The sequence below is a fragment of the Aotus nancymaae genome, unplaced genomic scaffold, assembly GCF_030222135.1.
Source record: "Aotus nancymaae isolate 86718 unplaced genomic scaffold, 86718_ANA_hifiasm-v0.15.2.pri h1tg000108l, whole genome shotgun sequence".
NCBI lineage: Eukaryota > Metazoa > Chordata > Mammalia > Primates > Aotidae > Aotus > Aotus nancymaae.
The window spans coordinates 17,656,751-17,678,026 of record NW_026988523.1 but is presented as its reverse complement, the minus strand read 5'-3'; the positions used below and the strand labels follow the sequence as shown (position 1 = coordinate 17,678,026).

Here is a 21,276-nt window from a genome sequence, read left to right as displayed (position 1 = left end):
GTGTCCTTCAGGTAAGGTCCAAGAGCCTGTTGGTACTTACCCAAGGAGGTTATATCTTTTATTAGATCTGCTGTTTCCTTGTCTAATACAAGATTATTAGTAAGAAAGGGCCATCCATAAAGCATTTCATAGGGGCTGAGTCCTATTTTCTGAGGAGAGTTTTGAGCTCTTAAGAGTGCTATTGGTAACAGAGAGGGCCACAGGAGGTGGGTTACCTGCGTCAGTTTATTTAAGTGTCTCTTAAGAATTTCATTCATTTTTCTCCACTTTTCCTGAGGACTGAGGCCTCCAAGCACAGTGGAGATGATTTTGTATTCCTAACACTTTGGAAATTCCTTGCGTCACTGCAGCTTTGAAGGCAGGGCTGTTATCACTTTGAAGACAGTGAGGGAGTCTGAATCTAGGGATTATTTCATTCATCAGGACTCTTACTATCTTTTGGACTTTTTCTGTTCTACAGGGGAAAGTCTCAACCTAGTTTGTGTAGGTATCTACACATACCAACAGGTATTGATATCCCTGAGACTTAGGCATATGGGTAAAGTCCATTTGCCCGTCCTCACCTGGGTAATGACCGGTTCACTGTTCCCCAGGAGGAACTTTGTGATGTGCCAAAGTATTTTTTTCCTGGCATATTTCATATCCTTTGACTGTCTGTTGGACAGTCTTGAAGAGACCTACTTTTGTAAATATAGATTTGGCCATTCGATCTGTATTCTCTACACCCACATGGAAGGTTTGATGCAGGGTTTTAAGTACTTTCCTCTGGCTGGCAGCAGGTAGGAGCACTCTTCCCTCCTCAGTAGCTAGCCATCCTGAAGGAAGATTATGGTCCTGGGAGATTGCCCACTCTACCTCCTCTGATGAATACTGAGGTCTATTCCCTGGAGAGGGTTTTCCCATATTAAAGGTCCTTCTATAAATTCTTGTCTAGCTGCCATTTTGCCTCTAGGTCAGCTCGGTGATTGCCCTCCGCTTCCTTCTCATCTCCTTTCTGGTGACCTCGGCAGTGTAAGACTGCTCCCTCTTTGGGTTATTGGACAGCTTGTAATAAGTCTAAAATTTCCTTATGATATTTAATGGGAGTTCCTGCCGAGGTTAGGAACTCTCTTTCCTTCCATATGCAGCATGGGCACGCAGAACCAGGTCAGCATATTTGGAATCTGTGTACATGTTTATTCTCTTTCCTTTTCCTAATTTCAGAACTACCAGTTCTGCCAGTTGGGCACTAGTTCCAGGAGGAAGGGAATTACTTTCAAGCACTGTTTGATCACTGACCACTGCATATCCTGCCTTTTGAACTCCATTTTCCATAAATGAACTTATGGCAGTGTATAGGTTAAGGTCAGGATTGGCTAGGGGAGTTTCTAAGAGATCATCTTGAGCTGCATAGTTCTGGGCTATAACTGCTGATGGTCATGTTCTCTGTCCTTTCCTAAGTAGCTGGACTGAGGGCTGCACTTGTGCGCAGCTGAAGTACAGGCCCTTCGAGCATTAAGGACTGATATTTGAGTAAGAGGTTGTCAGACAGCCATAAGCCTCCTCTAGAGGCCAGAATTCCAGCTAAATTATGTAGCTCCAACCCATACAGGGGAAGGCCAGTATGGGTTGGCGACATTCTCCATCAAGGACCTCAGTGCCCTTAGACAAGACAAGCCCTAGGTATTTTACCTCTTGCCTACAAAGTTGGGCTTTTGATTTGGAAACCTTATATCCATAGGTGGCTAGAAAGTTTAGGAGGTCCTGGGTGGCCTGGTGACACTGGGTTTCTGAGTTAGCAGTTAAAAGTAAGTCATCCAGATATTGAAGAACCAGGATGCCTGGATGTGAAAAATGACTAATGTCCTGAGTTAAAGCCTGGCCAAACAGGTGGGGGCTCTCTCAAAAGCCCTGGGGTAACACTGTCCAGATGAGCTGAGAATTCTGGTCTAAAGGGTCTTCAAAGGTGAACAGAAACTAGGAGTCAGGATGTAATGGAACACAGAAAAAGGTATCCTTAAGGTCCAGGACTGTAAACCATGTGCCTTTCCTGGTATTTTAGAGAGCAAGGTGCATGGGTTGGGTACAGCTGGGTGTAAAGAAATCACAGCTTCATTAATAAGCCTGAGATCTTGCACCAGCCTCCACTGTCCATTAGGTTTCTGTACTCCTAAAATTGGAGTATTACAAGGGTTGTTACAGGACCTCACTAGACCCTGAGCTTTAAGTTCTTTACAATATCCTGTAGCCCCTTTTTGGCTTCCAGTCTTAGGGGGTACTGTCTTTGGTAAGGAAAAGAGGTGGGATCCTTTAGCTTTATTCGAATTGGGCAAGCATTATTTGCCCACCGAAATTGTCCCTCCATTGCCCAAACCTTGGGATTAATCTCTTCTTCAAATAACGGGCAACAGAGAGGGATTTCCTCCTTGATGTTCATACAGATAATGATTCCTGCTCTGGCTAATAGGTCCCAGTAAAGGACTGGGACTTTCTGGCATGGTGAGGAAGGCATGGGAGAAGAGCACATCTCCCCAGTTACAGCTTAGGGGCTGGGAGAAATATTGGGAGACTGCTTGTCCCTCAATAGCACATGGAGAATTCTTATGAACTGTAAGCAATTCAGATAAAAAGGCAAAAAGAGGGAGGCTGGATTCATATATTCCTCTTTGAACCTCAAATGCACACAGTTGAGTTAATCTTCTTAGTCATTGCATGCTATCACTGCAGGTTCACAAAAGCTCACATCCTTGTTTAATATATTTTTTCTCTTCACCCTCATCCCCATTCCCGTTTTCCTTCCTCCTGTAGAGGCACTCACTCTATTTTGTTTAATATATATCGTGTGTGTGTGTGTGTGTGTGTGTGTGTACATAATCATAAATATCTGCTTGCATCTTTATATATTTTAATCCAGGTAAATGATACTGCATCATTGCTCAGATTCCATTTCTTATTTTGCACTCAGAACTGACTTTTTAGATGTATCCATGTTGCTACATGTATATGTAAGTTATTGCTTCTGACCGCAATGGAATATTCTATTGCATGCTTCCAATGTGTTCTTTATCCATTTTCTAGTAATAAACACTTAGTTGCTGTCTACCACAAAGACAGATTGAATATACTAATATATGATCTCTAATGTGTTTCTCTGGAGTAAATAAACAGGAGTGTACATTTTGGCTCAAATAGTATATACAGATCAAATTTCCATCTATACTGCCAGATTGCTTTTCCAAATAGCTGTGCCAGTCTGCACTCTCTCTTTTGTTTTCGTTTTTTTTGTTTTTTTTTTTGAGACGGAGTTTCGCTCTTGTTACCCAGGCTGGAGTGCAATGGCGCAATCTTGGCCCACTGCAACCTCCGCCTCCTGGGTTCAGGCAATTCTTCCTGCCTCAGCCTCCTAAGTAGCTGAGATTACAGGCACGCGCCACCATGCCCAGCTAATTTTTTGTATTTTTAGTAGAGACGGGGTTTCACCATGTTGACCAGGATGGTCTCAATCTCTTGACCTCGTGATCCACCTGCCTTGGCCTCCCAAAGTACTGGGATTACAGGCATGAGCCACCATGCCTGGCCTCAGTCTGCACCCTCTAGGGAAGTGTTAGGAGTGTATTATTTTTGTTGCCTACTTTTGATTTTGTTTTTGATACAAGGTCTCACTGTCACTCAGGCTGGAGTATTGTGGCACAAATGTAGCTCACCCAGCCTCACCATCCCAGGCTCCAGCAATCCCCCACCTCAGCCTCCCACCTCAGCCTCCCAAGTAGCTGGGACCACAGGCATGCACCACCACACCTGGCTACTTTTTAGATTTTTTTTTGTAGAGACAGAGTCTTCTTGTGTTGCCCAGCCTGGTCTGTAACTGCTGGGCTGAGCAATCCTCCTGACTTGGTCTCCCAAAGTGCTGGCATTGAAGGCATGAGCCACTAGGCCCAGAGTGTGGAGTGTATTCTTAACCAGCATTGGTATCATATGACCTTCTACTTATCGTCAATCTGCTCTGTGTAAATTAGGAACTTTAAAATTCTCACTTATCTATTTGTAAGTGTAATAGGTTTATTTGCTCGATGAGCAGTGAGTCAACAAACTGAGACACTAGGGATACAGCAGAGAAAGAGTTTAATAATTATAGGGCAGCCGAATGAGGAGACAGGAGGAAACTTCAACTACGTCTCCCCACGAGTTTTGGGGATTATGTTTTTAAGAGGTATTACCGGGGGTTGAAGTGTGGGAATCACTAATTAGACGAGAAGCTCAGAGTGACATCTTGAGACAGGGAGATGAAAAAACCACATTGTTGTTCTGAGTCAGTTTCTGGGTGGGTGGGGGGTCTTCAGACTGGTTGGCCTCAGACCAGCTATAATTTGAAAATGCCATAAGCTCTTGAGCAAAAAGGTGCTATCATTCTAGCATCAGAAATTCTATCTATAGGAACAGTGGGGGAGCAGGTACGAGGTGGGCAGCATGCTAAATGACTCTCAGCAGCTGCAGAAAAGTGGGTCAAAGTGCACCAATGCACACTCTGAATGATGCCTAACTGTAATTCTGCCCAAAGCCTGGCTTCTAATTCTTGTTAACCCAGTCAGAGTGGTTTCATAACTACTATTGAATTTGACTCTTTTTTTTTTGAGACAGGGTCTCACTCTGTTGCCCTGGCTGGAGCGCAGTGGCACAATCTTGGCTCATTGCAACCTCTGCCTCCTAGGCTTAAGAGCAGCTGAGAACACAGGTGTGTGCCACCATGTTTATCTAACGTTTTGGTTTTTGTAGAGATGAGATTTCACCATGCTGCCCAGGCTGGTCTTAAACTCCTGGGCTCAAGTGACCTGCTCCTTTGGCCTCCCAAAATGCTGGTATTACAAATACGAGCCACTGTGCCGGGCCCTCATCTCTTTTTACACGTGCTAACAATTTGGGTTTCCTCTTCCATGACTTGCCAATTCGTATACTTTCCCCATTTTTCTCCGTGTTTTCTGTCTTGTTCTCATTGGTTTACAGGCATTCCTCACATACTCTAAATCAGAGGTGTCCAATCTTTTGGCTTCCCTGGGCCACATTGGAAGAATTGTTTTGGGCTACATATAAAATACATTAACGCCAACAATAGCTGATGAGCTAAAAAAAAAAAAAAAAAAAAAAAAAAATCACAAAAAAATCCCACATTTTAAGAAAGTTTATGAATTTGTGTTGACCTGCATTCAAAGCTGTCCTGGGCCACATGCAGCCCATGGACCACTGGTTGGACAACCTCGCTCTAGACAGCAATCCCTTGACATTCTTAGACATTTGTTGGAGTGCAGAAAATGATCCCTTAAAACATGGTACTTGGGCATGCTGAGTGCTTTTGAAAATTGAAAGGCCTGAGAAATAAGCCTCAGAATCAATGTTCCTCTAATCTTGTCTTGGGTCCCACACCCCTAGCACAGGGAAAGACTGGAATTTCCTTATCTGACCAAGAAAGCTTCTTAACAACAAGAAAAAAAAAGCAAAACGAGGAATCTCTCTCTCTCTTTCTGACAGTCTCTCTCTCTCTCTCTGTCTCTCTCTCTCTCTCTCTCACACACACACACACACACACACACACACACACAGACACACACACTTGCCTTCTCTGTCCCACCCTCCACCCCACCCTTACCTCCTTACCTATTGTGGAAAAGACAGAAGAATGCAACCACACCTGTATGGACTTTTCTACAAGATAAGGCTTGCTTCTCAGGCTCATTCAAATTCCAAAGAGATTTATTTCCAAGTTAATTTCGGCCTTGGGTCCATTCATTCTCCCTAGTAATCATTTACTGCCCCTCAGAATAATCGTCTCTATTTCTCCACCTCCCCTGCCCCCATGAAAAAGGATATATACGCATCTGTACTTCATGGCATGGTGGGGTAATTATTTTGTGACTTTCCCCCCATGAACATTAATATATTTGTATGCCTTTTCTCCTATTAATTTGACTTTTGTCAGTTGATTTTCAGGGAACCTTCAGAGAGCAAAGGGAAACATTTCCCTTGGCCCCTACAAGTTGCAACTGTTCCCAGCCTGTCATCTGTCTTTTAATTTTACGGTGTCCTCTGTTGCACAGAAATCTACCTGTGCTGGAGTCAAGCTATGTTTGGCTCCTTTCACAGTACATTTCGACCTTGTTGAAATAAGGTATTCCAGTCCTAATGAGGAAGGAGACCCCTTCCTCTTAAGCTTCTAAGACCACTTCCCCTGGGCCTTCTACATTGCATTTCAAAAGGAGAAGTAAAACTTGAAAATAGAAGGCACAAGGGCAGTGGAGGAGACAAAACCGGGGCCACTAGCCAGACCTGGAGGTTACAGATCAACCCCCACCAACCCCAGTTCCTATCCTATCTGTAGATCACAGGCGTGGTGTGGAGGAATCTTCCCCGGGATGCATTGTTCTTGCATAATCACGATTAGTCCCCCACCTAAGTCACGTACCCCCGGCTTTCCTCATCGATCATTACTCTCTCACATGTAGCCTCTAAGATTGAGAGCCTTTAAAAGAGGCCAGAATTTTCTAGTTGGGGAGCTCCGTTCTTGAGACGTGAGTCTGCTGAGACTCTTGGCCAAATAAAAAGCCACTTTCTTCACAAACCTGGTGTCCAAGAGGTTTTGTCTGCGGCGTGTCCTGCTACATTTCTTGGTTTCCTGACCGGGAAACGATCGCAGTTGGCGGAAAACCGAGACAAGCTCTTAGGCAGTTTGCCTTGCCTTGGCGGGAGACTCCGGCCCGCTTGGGCAACGCGAGTCCTGAAAGTGCTCCCCAATAGGCATCTGCCCCGGTAGAACGCTTTGCCAGAGCAAATGCAAAAGAACAGAAATCATAACGAACAGTCTTTCAGACCACAGTGCAGTGAAATTAGAACTCAGGATTAAGAAACTAACTCAGAACCACACAACTTCATGGAAACTGAACAACTGGTTCCTGAATGTCGACGGGATAAACAATAAAATGAAGGCAGAAATAAAGATGTTCTTGGAAACCAACGAGAACAAAGATACAATGTACCAGAATCTCTGGGACACATTTAAAGCAGTGTCTAGAGGGAAATTTATAGCAATAAATGCCCACATGACAAACGAGGAAAGATCTAAAATTGACACCCTATCCTCAAAATTGAAAGAGCTAGAGGAGCAAGATCAAAAAAATTCAAAAGCTAGCAGAAAACAAGAAATAACTAAGATCAGAGCAGAACTGAAGGAGATAAAGACACAAAAAACCCTTCAAAAAATCAATAAATCCAGGAGCTGGTTTTTTGAAAAGATCAAAATAGATCACTAGCCAGAATAATAAAAAGGAAAAGAGAGAAGAATCAAATAGATGCAATAAAAAACCATAAAGGGGATATCACCACCAATTCAACAGAAATACAAACTACCATCAGAGATTACTATAAACAACTCTATGCACATAAACCAGTAAACCTGGAAGAAACTGACAAATTCCTGGACACTTGCACACTCCCAAGCCTAAAACAGGAAGAAGTTGAAACCCTGAATAGACCAATAACAAGGGCATAAGTTGAGGCAGCAATTAATAGCCTACCAACCAAAAACAGTTCAGGTCCAGATGGATTCACAGCCAAATTCTACCAGACGTACAAAGAAGATCTGGTACCATTCCTTCTGAAACTATTCCAAACAATACAAAAAGAGGGAATCCTTCCCAAATCATTTATGAGACCAACATCATCCTGATACCAAAACTTGGCAGAGACTCAACAAAAAAAGAAAACTTCTGGCCAATATCCACGATAAACATACATGCAAAAATCTTCAATAAAATACTGGCAAACTGATTGCAACAGCACATTAAAAAGTTTATCCATCACGATCAAGTGTGCTTCATTCTGGGGATAAGGCTGGTTCAACATACGCAAGTCTATAAATGTAATTCACCACATAAACAGAAACAAAGACAAAAACCACATGATTATCTCAATAGATGCAGAGAAGGCCTTTGACAAAATTCAACAGCCCTTTATACTAAAAACTCTCATAAACTAGGTATTGATGGAACATATCTCAAAATAATAAAAAGCTATTTATGACAAACCTACAGCCAATATCATACTGAATGGGCAAAAACTGGAAGCATTCCCTTTGAAATCCAGTGCTAGACAAGGATGCCCTATCTCACCACTCCCATTCAATAGAGTATTGGAAGTTCTAGCCAGAGCAATCAGGCAAGAAAAACAAATAAAGGGTATTCAATTAGGAAAAGAGGAAATCAAATTGTCTCTACTTGCAGATAACATGATTGTACATTTATAAGACCCCACTGCCTCAGCCCAAAATCTCCTGAAACTATTAAGCAACTTCAGCAAAGTCTCAGGATATAAAATCAATGTGCAGAAATCACAAACATTCCTATACACCAATAACAGACTAACAGAGAATCAAATCAAGAACGAACTCCCATTCACAATTGCTACAAAGAGAATAAAATACCTAAGAATACAACTAACAAAGGATGTAAAGGACCTCTCCAAGGAGAACTACAAACCACTGCTCAACGAAATAAGAGAGGACACAAACAGATGGAAAAACATTCTATGCTCTTGGTTAGGAAGAATCAATATCGTGAAAATGGCCATACTGCCCAAAGTAATTTAAAGATTCAATGCTATCCCCATCAATCTATCAATGACCTTCTTCACAGAACTGGAAAAAACCACCTTAAACTTCATATGGAACCAAAAGAGAGCCTGCATAGCCAAGACAATCCTAAGCAAAAAGAACAAAGCTGAGGGATCATGCTATCTGACTTCAAACTATACTACAAGGCTACAATAATCAAAACAGCGTGGTACTGGTACCAAAACAGAGATCTAGACCAATGGAACTGAACAGAAGCCTCAGAGGCAACACAACATATCTACAACCATCTGATCTTTGACAAACCTGACAAAAACAAGCAATGGGGAAAGGATTCCCTGTTCAATGAATGGTGTTGGGAAAACTGGCTAGCCATGTGCAGAAAGCAGAAACTGGACTCCTTCCAGACTCCTTACACAAAATTAACTCCAGATGGATTAAAGACTTAAACATAAGACTTAACACCATAAAAACCCTAGAAGAAAACCTAGGCAAAACCATTCAGGATATAGGCATAGGCAAGGACTTCATGACTAAAACACCAAAAGCATTGGCAACAAAAGCCAAAATAGACAAATGGGATCTAATTAAACTCCAGAGCTTCTGTACAGCAAAAGAAACAATCATTAGGGTGAACTGGCGACCAAGAAAATAGGAAAAAAAATTTGCAATCTACCCATCTGACAAAGGCCAAATATCCAGAATCTACAAAGAACTAAAACAGATTTACAAGAAAAAAAAACCCATTCAAAAGTGGGCAAAGGATATGAACAGACACTTTTCAAAAGAAGACATATATGAGGCCAATAAACATGAAAAAATGCTCCTCATCACTGGTCATTAGAGAAATGCAAATCAAAACCACACTGAGATACCATCTCATGCCAGTTAGAATGGTGACCATTAAAAAATCTGGAGACAACAGATGCTGGAGAGGATGTGGAGAAATAGGAACACTTCCACACTGTTGGTGGGAGTGTAAATTAGTTCAACCATTCTGGAAGACAGTGTGGTGATTCCTCAAGGATCTCGAAATAGAAATTCCATTTGACCCAGCAATCCCATTACTAGGTATTTACCCAAAGGATTACAAATTGTTCTATTATAAAGACACATGCACACATATGTTCATTGTGGCACTGTTTACAATAGCAAAGACCTGGAACCAACCCAAATGCCCATTGATGAGACTGGACAAGGAAAATATGGCACATATATACCATGGAATACTATGCAGCCATAAAAAATGATGAGTTCGTGTCCTTTGTAGGAACATGGTTGAATCTGGAAACCATCATTCTCAGCAAACTGACACAAGAACAGAAAATCAAACACTGCATGTTCTCACTCATAGGAGGGTGTTGAACAATGAGAACACATGGACACAGGGAAGGGAGCATCACACATGAGGTCTGTTGGGGGGCCTAGGGGAGGGACAGTAGTGGGTGGGGAGGTTGGGGAGAGATAACATGGGGAGAAATGCCAGACATAGGTGACGGGGGGATGGAGGCAGCAAACCACCTTGCCATGTATGTACCTATGCAACAACCCTGCATGATCTGCACATGTACCCCAGAACCTAAAGTACAATAAAAATAAATAAATAAATACATGCTATTTCTTATTCTAAAAAAAAAAGGCTTGCTGTAGCACCACAGTAACAAAAACAGTATAATGGTATAAGAATAGACATATGTATTGATGGAATCAAATAGAGTCCTAAATAACATACAATCAATTCAAGCCTAAATATTAAGTGTCTTTCAAGAGGGAAATGACAGGACAATGACTGGAGAAGTCCAAAGGAACTAGAAAGATTTCCTCTCAGGTGGGAGAGAAGTGAGTACATTTAAACGCTGCAAGAGAAAAGTCGATAGAAAAGGAAAGTAAACTTACAGCAGAAAACTGGAAAAATCAATAAACAACATTTTAGATAAAGAGGCAGGATAGGAGGATCAAAGGTGGAGAAATTTTACTTAGACTAAAAAGAGAATCCCTGCTCTGAAAATGGCTGTAACAACAGATTAATTTGAGTTGAGGTCAGACAGCCTTGGTAATTTTTTTCCAAAGAAGCAGCAGATCTTTTTGATGAGAGAGAAGAGGTGTGTGGTACAAGTTTCTAAAGACAGGGAGTTAACAAGGGGGAGAGGAAGAATGTTCCAAATTAAGAGAAGATCGTGAACAAAACCAAGAAAGAAGAAAGCTCAGCACACAGAAAAGCCACAGCTTAAAACCTCAACTATTGACACAGAAGCCTGGTGAACGACGCAGTATGTCTGGGTCTATACATATTTAAGTTATTTGTATCATGATCAATGGAAGATTAAAAGTAGAATACAGGAGATATTCCAATGAGAAGCTCTACTTTGTGACTCTGAAAGTATGATTAACATACACCCTTGCTCCATAACTATGTAGTAGGCTTTCCTTTTTTTTCAAGAATTTAACTGATTATTTTTGAAAGATAACACGCTTAAAAACTAATGATTACAAGGGCAGCATGCTTTTTTTTATTTTTAATTCTTGTAGTTATATAGGTGTCTATATTTATGGGGTACATGAGATGTTTTGATACAGGCATGCAATGCACAATAATCACATCATGGAAACTTGGGTATCGGTCCCCTCAAGCATTTATCCTTTGTGTTACAAATAATCCAATTATATTCCTTTAGTTATTTTAAAATGTGCAATTAAATTATTATTGACTATAGTTCCTCTCTTGTGCTATCAAATACTAGGTCTTATTCATATTTTCTATTTTTTTCAAGCCATTAACCATCCTTACCTCTCCCCAACTCACCCTCACTACCCTTCCCTAACTCTGGTAACCATCCTTCAATCTCTATTTTCATGAGTTCAAGTGTTTTGATTTTTAGATCCTATGAATAAGTGAGCATGTGTGATGTTCGTATTTCTGTGCCTGGCTTATTTCACTTAACATAATGACCTCTAGTTCCAGCCACGTTGTTGCAAATGACAGAACCTCATTTGCTTTTTATGGCTGAATACTATACACAGTCCATTGAGTATATGTACCACATTTTCTTATCCATTCATCTGTTGATGGACAGTCAGGTTGCTTCCAAATCTTGACTATCGTGAACAGTGCTGCAAGAAACACGGGAATGTAGATGTCTCTTCACTACACCGATTTCCTTTCTTTTGGGTATACAGCCAGCAGTGGGATTGCTGGACCATATGGTAGCTCAATTTTTAGTTTTCTGAGGAACCTCCAAACTGTTGTCCAAAGTGGTTATGTTACTTTACCTTTCACCAACAGTGCAAGAGGTTCCCTTTTCTCCACATTCTCAGCAGCATTTGTTATTGCCTGTCTTTTGGGTATAAGCCATTTAACCGTGGTGAAATGATACTTCATTGTAGTTTTGATGTGCATTTCTTGGATGATCGGTGACGCCGAGCACCTTTTCATATGCCTGTTTGGCAGCTGTGTGTCTTGTCTGGAGAAATGTCTATACAGATCTTTTGCCCATTTTTAAATTGGATTTATGAGGTGTGTGAACTTAAGCAAGTTATCCCTCAGGCCTTCAAAATCTTCATCCATAAAATGTGGATAATAATTATACTCGCTTCTTAGGTGTTTTGTGAGGCTTAAATGAGATAATGTATGCAAAGCAAGTGGCATAATGATAGCTACTCTGATGATTGCTATTTTTATTCTTGTGAAGAGTTTCTCGCAGAATGTCATTACCAAAAACTTTAACTCAGTCAGTTTGTTTGAAAATTTTTTGCCACATTTTTTTCTGCCTCTTGCTTCGAACAGTAATTGACAATAAATGAATGTGTTTCATTATATCTTGACTGAATAACATAACTAACAGCAAAGACTATGCAAGAAATTGTAATTGCCAAAAGCAACCATGAACAGAGTGCGGCATTGGAGCAGACTGACGAGCTGTGGGAATTTTGTAATATAATTTCGAAGTATTTCTTCTTCTGTGGGACAATAACAGAAATCTCAGAGGCTCTGCCAAACAGATATACTATTTATAATTTCCACATTGACGCTGGACTTTGCAGATAAGCCAATATGTAGTGAGTTCAATAAATTAATGTCAAGAATTTTTATAATTTGGCACATACACTTGTATGTTGTGTTGTATAAATAAGGTTGGCAAAATAACTTCATTCTTTAATAAATCCTAGAGCCTGGGCTATATGTTAAGTACCATACCTTATTTGTAACTGAGTGATAAAATCTGTCCTGATTTCTATTGTAAGTAGAGGATGAACTGTGTGAGCTTGACTTAGCCTTTGAGACGTCCCTGGTATCCTATAACTGCATAAAGGATATACAAAGTATTGCAAGCATTATTGGCGAATTTGGTAGTCACAGAGAATAGAAAACCTGAAAAACTTATGGTTCTTACTTAAAAATGTTTAAAATAATTATTGGTTGGATAATGTTCCAAAATCTTTTTTTTAACTTTTATTTTAGATTCAGGAGTACATGTGAAGGTTTGTTACATAAGTAAACACATGTCACGGGGGTTTGTCTTACAGATTATTTCATCACCCAGGTATTAAGCCCAGTGCCCAACAGTTATCTTTTCTGCTCTACTCCCTCCTCCCACCCTCCCTGCTCAAGTAGACACTAATGTCTGTTGTTTCCGTCTTTGTGTTCTGAAGTTCTCATCATTTAGCTCCCACTTATAAGTGAGAACATGTGGTATTTGGTTTTCTGTTCCTGCATTAGTTTCCTAAGGATAAAGGCCTCCAACTCCATCCAAGTTCCTGCAAAAGACATGATCTTGTTCTTTTTTATGGCTGCATAGTATTCCATGGTGTAAATATACCACATTTTTAAAATCCAATCTGTCATTGATGGGCATTTAAGGTGATTCTATGACTTTGCTATGAATAGTGCTGCAACAAACATTCGTGTGCCTGTGCCTTTATGGTAGAATGATTTATATTCTTCTGGGTATATACTCAGTAATGAGGTTGCTGGAGCAAATGGTAGTTCTGCTTTTAGCTCTTTGAGGAATCTTCATACTGCTTTCCACAATGGTTGAACTAATTTACATTCCCACCAGCAGTGTATAAGTGTTTCCCTCTTCTCTGCAACCTCACCAGCATCTGTTATTTTTGACTTTTTAATAATAGCCATTCTGACTCAGGAGATAGTATCTCCTTATGGTTTTGATTTGCATTTCTCTAATGTTCAGTGATATTGAGCTTTTTTTCACATGCTCGTTGGCTGCATGTATGTCTTCTTTTGAACAAAATCATTTTAATATTGAATTTTTGTTAACTAATATCTAGAAATTAAAATATATTGTCTGCATATATATGCATGCATATACACATTTACATTTCAAACAAAAAGAGGAAACAATGTATAACCTATTTCTTTTCTTGAATTCTTTAGCTTTTAAGAATTCTGCATTTGTTTTTACTTGCAGACACCATACCAGTCTTTACCTTATTGGTCATGAAATATTGTTTAATATTTAATGTGCACAGCAAATTGGAAATTCTGTAGACCACAGAGATTTTACAGGAAATACTGTCAGGCTGCTTTTGCTAACACTTAAATTAGTAGACAGCATGCACCTTTACTTCAGGGATGGTGGCGTCTCTGTATTCTCAGCACCTAGCTCAGTGTCTGGCAAATTGAGATGAATGAATAGATGACTGAAAAAATAAGTGCATGATTACATGAATGAAGTGATCATGACAAGAGTGATTAAACAAGTTTTAGCTTTCTGCAGGTCTTAAAACATTTAATGAAAATCATGGTTGCAGTATATTTAATGAAGAATGCACCTGAGAGATGGAACTGAGAGGTCCCACAGTTCTGGACACAAAAGGCTGTAAGGCAGTAACCACCGGATGATCCAGCCGGTCACCAGGCTGCATATTGACACCCTCTTATTGAACGTGAATCTCTATGTGTCTATAATAAGTCTTTAAATTGAAGAGAATGCAACATAATATTTGGTCAGGCTGATTTGTGTGTGTGTGTGTATTCAGTTGCTATTTTATTTCTTTCTGTGTTTCTTGTTTGTCAGGAAAGAGGCATCACCATATCAAAGCCTTTAGCCTTCCTGCGTGATGACAAAAATTTGAACTTGGTGTTTGAAGAACATGAAAAATGAGGAGGAATAAAATAATCATGAATCTTCTAGTCATTAACGGCATAAAATTTGGGCTGGTCACTTAAGCCATTCCTAACGTGTAACTTCAGAGTACAGTAGTAGATATTCAGTAAATTCCCTTCAAAATTCGTATTTAATGATTTCTAATTAAATATACATTTGGGGATAAATACACAAAGCACAGTAGTTAGGTTCTATATTTACTCCCTCCCTCACTAATTTAGTTGCTCACTGCAACCTCTACCTCCCAGATTCAAGCAATCTTCCTGCCTCAGCCTCCCGAGTAGCTTGGATTACAGATGCCTGCTACAATGTCTGGCTAATTTTTTGTATTTTTAGTAGAGATGGGATTTCACTATGTTGGCAGGCTGGTCTTGAACTCCTGGCCTCAAGTGATCCACCTGGCTTGACCTCCCAAAGTGCTGGGATTACAGGTGTGAGCCACTGCGCCTGGCTTTAAAAACCAAACTTTTTAATTGTTAAAATAGTTTTAGGTCTAGAGAATCATTGCAAAAGTAGTAGAGAGAGTTCATTTATATCTCAAACCCAGTTTTCTGTTAGAAATTTATTTCTTACAGTTCTGGAGGCTGGGAAATCTAAATCAATGTGCCAGGAGATTCAGTGTCTGTTGAGGGCTTTTTCCCGTCTTCAATGATGGTGCCTTGTTGCTGTGTCTTTACGTGGTAGAAGGGGCAAAACAGCCTAACTCATTCACTTGATCCCTTTTTTAGGAGCACAAATTCCTTCCATGATGGCAGAGTCCCCATAAAGGCCTTACTTGTTAATATTATTGCATTGGGGATTAAGTTTCTACATGAATTTTGGAGGGACACATTCAAACCACAAAAAGAAGCATTGCTCAGGTTTTCTAGAATATCCTTCACTTTAGTTTTGTCTAATTTTTTTTCTTATGATTTAACTGGGGTGATGGCTTTAAATGCCATTCTTTGATAAGGGTACATCATATCAAGGGTACATGCTGTGTACAAGACTCATCACTGATGGTATTAACTTTGATCACCTGGCTGAGGCAGTATTCGCCAGGTTTCTCTGTTTTAAAATTATTTTCCCCTTTCCTTTCTGTGTTGTGTGGAATCAAGACACTAAGTGTAGTCCACATTTGAGAGGTCAGTATCTATATAAAGTATTTAGTTGTTTTTTTTTTTTGTATGGGAGATTTGTCTCTTTTATCCTATTCATTTATTTAGTCATTTATTTAGATTAGTATGGACCCATTTAATACTTTGGGTTGAAATCCCAAAGTCACTTATTTTGTTGCCTAAATTCCTTTTCGTGGTTGAACTTATTTTTCTTGAACAGAACCTCCTGAGAAGCTCAGAATTCCTCAGGCTGCCTTTGGGCCCCTTCCCATTAGCCCAGAAGACGAACTTGGAAGAAGTTCCTTGTGTGTTCTTGTTACTATCTCTTCTCAGGTACATTTTCGTTTGTTCATTTGTTTTGCGTTAGGATCTCGCTCTGTCACCGAGGCTGGAGTGCAGGGGTGCAATCACGGCTCACTGCAGCCTTGACCTCCTGGGTTCAAGCAATCCTCTTGCCTCAGACACCCAAGTGGCTGAGACCACAAGTGTGTGCCACCATGCCCAGCTAATTTTTTAATTTTTAGTAGAGACAAGGTCTCGTTATGTTGCCCAGGCTGGTCTCGAACTCCTGGGCTCAAGCGATTCTTCTACCTTGGCCTCCCAAAGTACTGTGAGCAGGTGTGAGGCACCACGCCTAGTGCTAGGTACATACATTATATCCTAATCCTGGCACCAGGAAGTGTCAACTGTGATAGTAAGCCACTGCTTAAACATTCCATCCAGAGAAATCACATACGAATGTCAAGAGTCCTTGACGCCAGGGATTTTTACTAGAGGCCATACCCTGTATGGTTTCATGGCAGCAAGAAGGTCGGTTGGGAAAAGGCATGCTAGTCTCCTCGCTAGGCTGCAACAGAATCAGGACAAGAGCACTGAGTGGCTGCATGTACTAACCTTTTGTTCCACTATCTGTTATGAGTCTGTTTTAAACATAAATTTAAGATTTGCATGCCATTCCAATGACTCTGAAAATTACATCCTTGCTTGAAAAGACAGCAAATAGAATATCTTAAAAGATGCATACTGTCAGGATGACTGCGTTTTTAAAGTGTGTCCCCAGTGCCAAAAGTACAATTTAAAATCCCCATTTAAAAATATTTTTAAACTGTCATATCAATCAAAATGTGTTAACTTCTATAACAAATAATCTCAACATCTCAGTAGATTAACACAACACAGGCCGATTTCTACCTCAAGTTAAGTCTGATGTGGATACTACCAGTCAGAAAGTTCTCCTGTATGGCTCCAGGCAGTCACACGGATGGGAAGGACAGAACATGTCCACACATCACCCACAGTGCTGCAGGGGCCTGCGTGGAAGTCACAACATCACTCCCACCTCTACCTCCTTTCTATTGCCCGTGCTCAGTCCCATGGCCCCATCCAGATGCAGCGGAGGACTGGAAAATAATAGTCCTCCCGGTGCCCAGGAGAGAAGAAAAAACAAAAACGAACTATTAAACACAACATATGTCTGCCACAGCTGCATAAATTATTTTCCTAAAAGGAAAATAGATTCTGACGGTTCTCTTGTTTCCCTTCGGAACATGTCCGTCCTCTCTAATCATTTTTCCTTTCTTCTCCCCAACCCCTGCATGATCTTCTTCTGCCTCGTGAGCTGATGGTGTCTGTGATTCTACCCTTGTGCAAGAACTCATCTCTTCTCAGCCTCTGTGTTTTCCCTAGTGATCTTGTTCATTTCCCTGGTTTCAGCTACTACCCATCTGCTGGTGATTTCCACTTTCATTTCCCCGCTGATTTATGTTTTCAAGTGCTTACCAGGCATATCCACCCAGATGGCCCAGAGGCACTTTTTTTTTTTTTTTTTTTTTTTGAGACAGGGTCTCACTCTGCTGCCCAGGCTAGAGTACAGTGGCACCATCTCTGCTCACTCTAATGCAGCCTCCTGGGCTCAAGCGATCCTCCCACCTCAGCCTACAGAGTAGCTGGGACTTCAGCACATACCACTACGTGTGGCTAATTTTTGTATTTTTTGTAGAGATGAGGTTTCACCATGTTGCCCAGGCTGGTCTTAAACTCCTGAGCTGAGTGATCCACCCGCCTCAGCCTCCCAAAAGTGCTGGGATTACAGGGGTGAGCCCGGACAGAGGCTCTAGAACTGGGCAAATCACAAGCTGAATTTATTGTCTCCTCCTAAATTTTACTCTAGTTTATCTCTTTTGCTATTTTAGGGAATGGACCAGCTCACAGTGGTTTCTCACACCCTAAACTGGGGGTTACTCTAGATTCTTTGCCTTTCCTTTCACAATACATCAAATCTCTATGTCCTTTCACCGATACCCTCTAAATGGCCCTTTAAATCTCTCCTATTCTTTCTGTAATCACTGCTAAGTGCCTTAATTTAGGCTTTTATTATCTCTCATCCAGACTATTATAATCACCACCTACTCATTATTCCTCTCTTAAATACCTCCTCCTCAATACCATCCTTCAATACGGCTCCCAGTCATATTTTTAGACCCAGATTTGATCAGCTCACTCCCCTATCTAAAATCTTTCACTGCCCCCATCTGATGAAAGCTGTGAGTCTTCTCTCAAAGGAAAAAGTGAGACTGTGACAAAATGGCAACCGTTCCCCATACTTTGAGCTCCTTTTCCCTGCTTCCTAGAATGGCTGTCTCTTCCATAACCAGGATATTGAGGGGGTTACGCCAATTGGTTCAAGCCAACTCATAATGTGAATGGTAGAAAGTTAAAAACAAGGTATCACTCAGGGTAAGCTAAGAGTAAGAAGCCATGAAAACTAATTGTGAACATTCAATCCAAAGGGTCAGTGGCAGCCTTGAAGTTACAGTTACAGCTGTAAAGACAACACTTGAGGCCAGTGAGTCAGAGCATGCAGGGAACAGGAGAGAGAGTCTGAAGCAACTGGCTCAAGCAACTCTGGGGCACCCACAGCTGGCCTCTTTTAGTTGGTTACCAGGCTCATGGCTATTTGAGGCAGAGACCATAGGAAATAAATGGCAGCCATAGAGAATGCTTTGAGGTGAGTGAATTTAAATTATAAGAGAATCCTAGTAAAAGCAATGTCATATTGCCCTAGGACAGAGAAAATTTTAAAGTCTAGGTTACTTCAAGAACCACTCCCATCTGAAGTGGTGTGAGGCCGAGGACTACATTAGTCAGGGCTCTCCACAGAGATAGGTTCAATAGGCTAGATGGATGGATGGATGGATGGATGGATGGATGGATGGATGGATGGATGGATGGATAGATGGTTGGATGGATGGATGGATGGTCGGATGGTCGGATGGATGGATGGGTGGATGGATGGATGAATGAATGAATGGTTGGATGGTTGGATGGATGGATGGATGGATTGACTGGTTGATTGATTTATGAGAGGAGAGAAGATTTATTAGTGAATTGGCTCCCATGATTAGGGAGTCTAAGTTCCATGACAGGCTGTCTGCAAGCCGAAGACCACAGGGTACCAGTTGAGTGGCTCAGTCTAAGTTCGAAAGCCTCAGAGCCAGGGAAGCTGATGGCATAACTCTCAGAAGACCCAAGAACCCGAGGAGCTGCTAGTGCGAGGCCTGAAGCCCAAGGGCCAGAGAACCTGAAGTCCTGATGTCCAAAGGCAGTAGAAGAGTATCCCAGGCTCCAGGAAACAGAGAGAGGAAATCGCCCTTCCTGTGCCTTTTTTGTTCTATTCAGGCCCCCAATTGATTGGACGGAGCCCGCCCCCAGATCTTCCCCATTCAGTCTGCTGACTCACCACTAATCCTTCATAAACACTCTCACACACATACCAGAAATAATGCTTTACCAGTTCTCTAGGTAGTCTTAATCCAGTCAAGTTGACACCCCAAATGAATCATTATAGGGACAGATATAATTTGAAAGGAAACCCACCTCTGTTTAGAGATGAACAGTCAAATAATTACCATCACTTTCACATTTGTTTCTCTTTTTTTACATTGTGGATACAGAAACTTAAAGAACAGCATTAAAAGTTTACCCGATACTATGCACTGACTTTCATTTCAACATTCCAACTGCTAGGACAATCAAGCGGTTGAGATCTTCAAGAAGGTGTCCCAATTTACAGAATTAAATAATACTACTTTAAGAGCAGAATACTAACATCAGCCTCCAAATTTCTGATAGTTGAGTTTCAGTTGGGATTTTTTTTTTGCAAAAAATAGAATACCTAATACCTAGTGCAACAGTGGCTGAAGCAAATTAAGAGTTTGTTTTTTCCTCATATAAAAACCAGAATTAGATTGTCCAGGGCAGTTTGGAGTGCCACACCGCATGACTAGGCTTCCGTTCACAAATTCACCTCCTTGCCCAAGATGTCTCCAACCTTTGTTAGAAAAAGAGAGGAACGAGGACATGACTTCCCCCTCCCACCCCACAGACACTTTAGGTACACTTGCTGGAAGCTGCAAACTTTCATTCACATTCCACTGACCAGAGGTTGGGCGAATGGCCACACGTGGCTGCAAATGAGGATAAGAAGTGCAGTCTTAATTCTTAGCAGATATGTGTTTGTCTAAAAATAAGAGGTTCTATTGCTAAGAGAAGGAGAATAAATATTGGAAGACAATAGCAATGCCACATTCAAATGCCTCACTCTCTTCCCCATACTTATCAATCACTGCATTTATTCTTATACTCTACATTTCTTCAAAATTGAAAAGAATAGAAGAGAATTTATTTCTACAATGGAACTATATGAAAATCTTGCTACACCATAGTTTGTTTCATTAGCAGAATATGAACTTTTACAAGAGTAGAATATAAATTTTAAAAACTAAATGTTGATAATAAATCCACAGAGGCACATTTAACATAACATAAAATAAAATATGTAAATGCAAACAAAACCAACAAGGAAATCAAAAAACTGAGAACAAAAGACTTCCAAAAAAGATCCAACAATAAGCTCAAAATATAAATCAGAATTTCTATATGCACAGCTATTATTTTGCTTTCGTACCTAGACCTGTCTCCTCAAACTATTTCTCTGTGCATCTTACCAACACAGCAATTATCTCAAACTTTAGTCGCAAAAAAAATTCTTTCTTGAAAAAAAGAAATACTATTCATGAAAAAAAAGGAATTTTCAGTATTTGAAATATTTTCAGTGTTTCTAATGTACTGTCTCACTTCATGATTTAATACTTATTTAGTTAACTTAGTTTCTACTTTGCACGAGGCATTCTGCTGTACTACAATGGGAGGGAAAGCAAGGATTGATATAAAGATAGGTCATGGCCTTCAATAATCCAAATTTGGAGAGATAAGACGTTTGAAAAAAATAATTTTAATATAACAAAAATGATAAATGCCCTAACTATGGAAGTTCAGAGAAAATTATGATCATCTTAACGTTTTCAAACATATGTTACCAATATGACCTTCTTTATCAGCTCAAAATACAAAGTTATTTTGCCATTATAATACTAACTAATTACTTATTAGCAAGTCCAGT

The 21,276-nt window shown here is 40.5% G+C and overlaps 1 long non-coding RNA gene across 1 annotated transcript in view; it reads left to right on the top strand.

Annotated features, from left to right (window-relative positions):
• The first annotated feature begins 4,407 nt into the window (after nucleotides 1–4,407).
• Nucleotides 4,408–21,276, top strand: part of LOC105711614 (uncharacterized) — a 41,653-nt gene continuing 24,784 nt past the window's right edge. The window contains exon 1 of the long non-coding RNA XR_001106050.3: nucleotides 4,408–4,477. This is a non-coding gene — a long non-coding RNA (uncharacterized LOC105711614). The remainder of the gene's footprint in view (nucleotides 4,478–21,276) is intronic.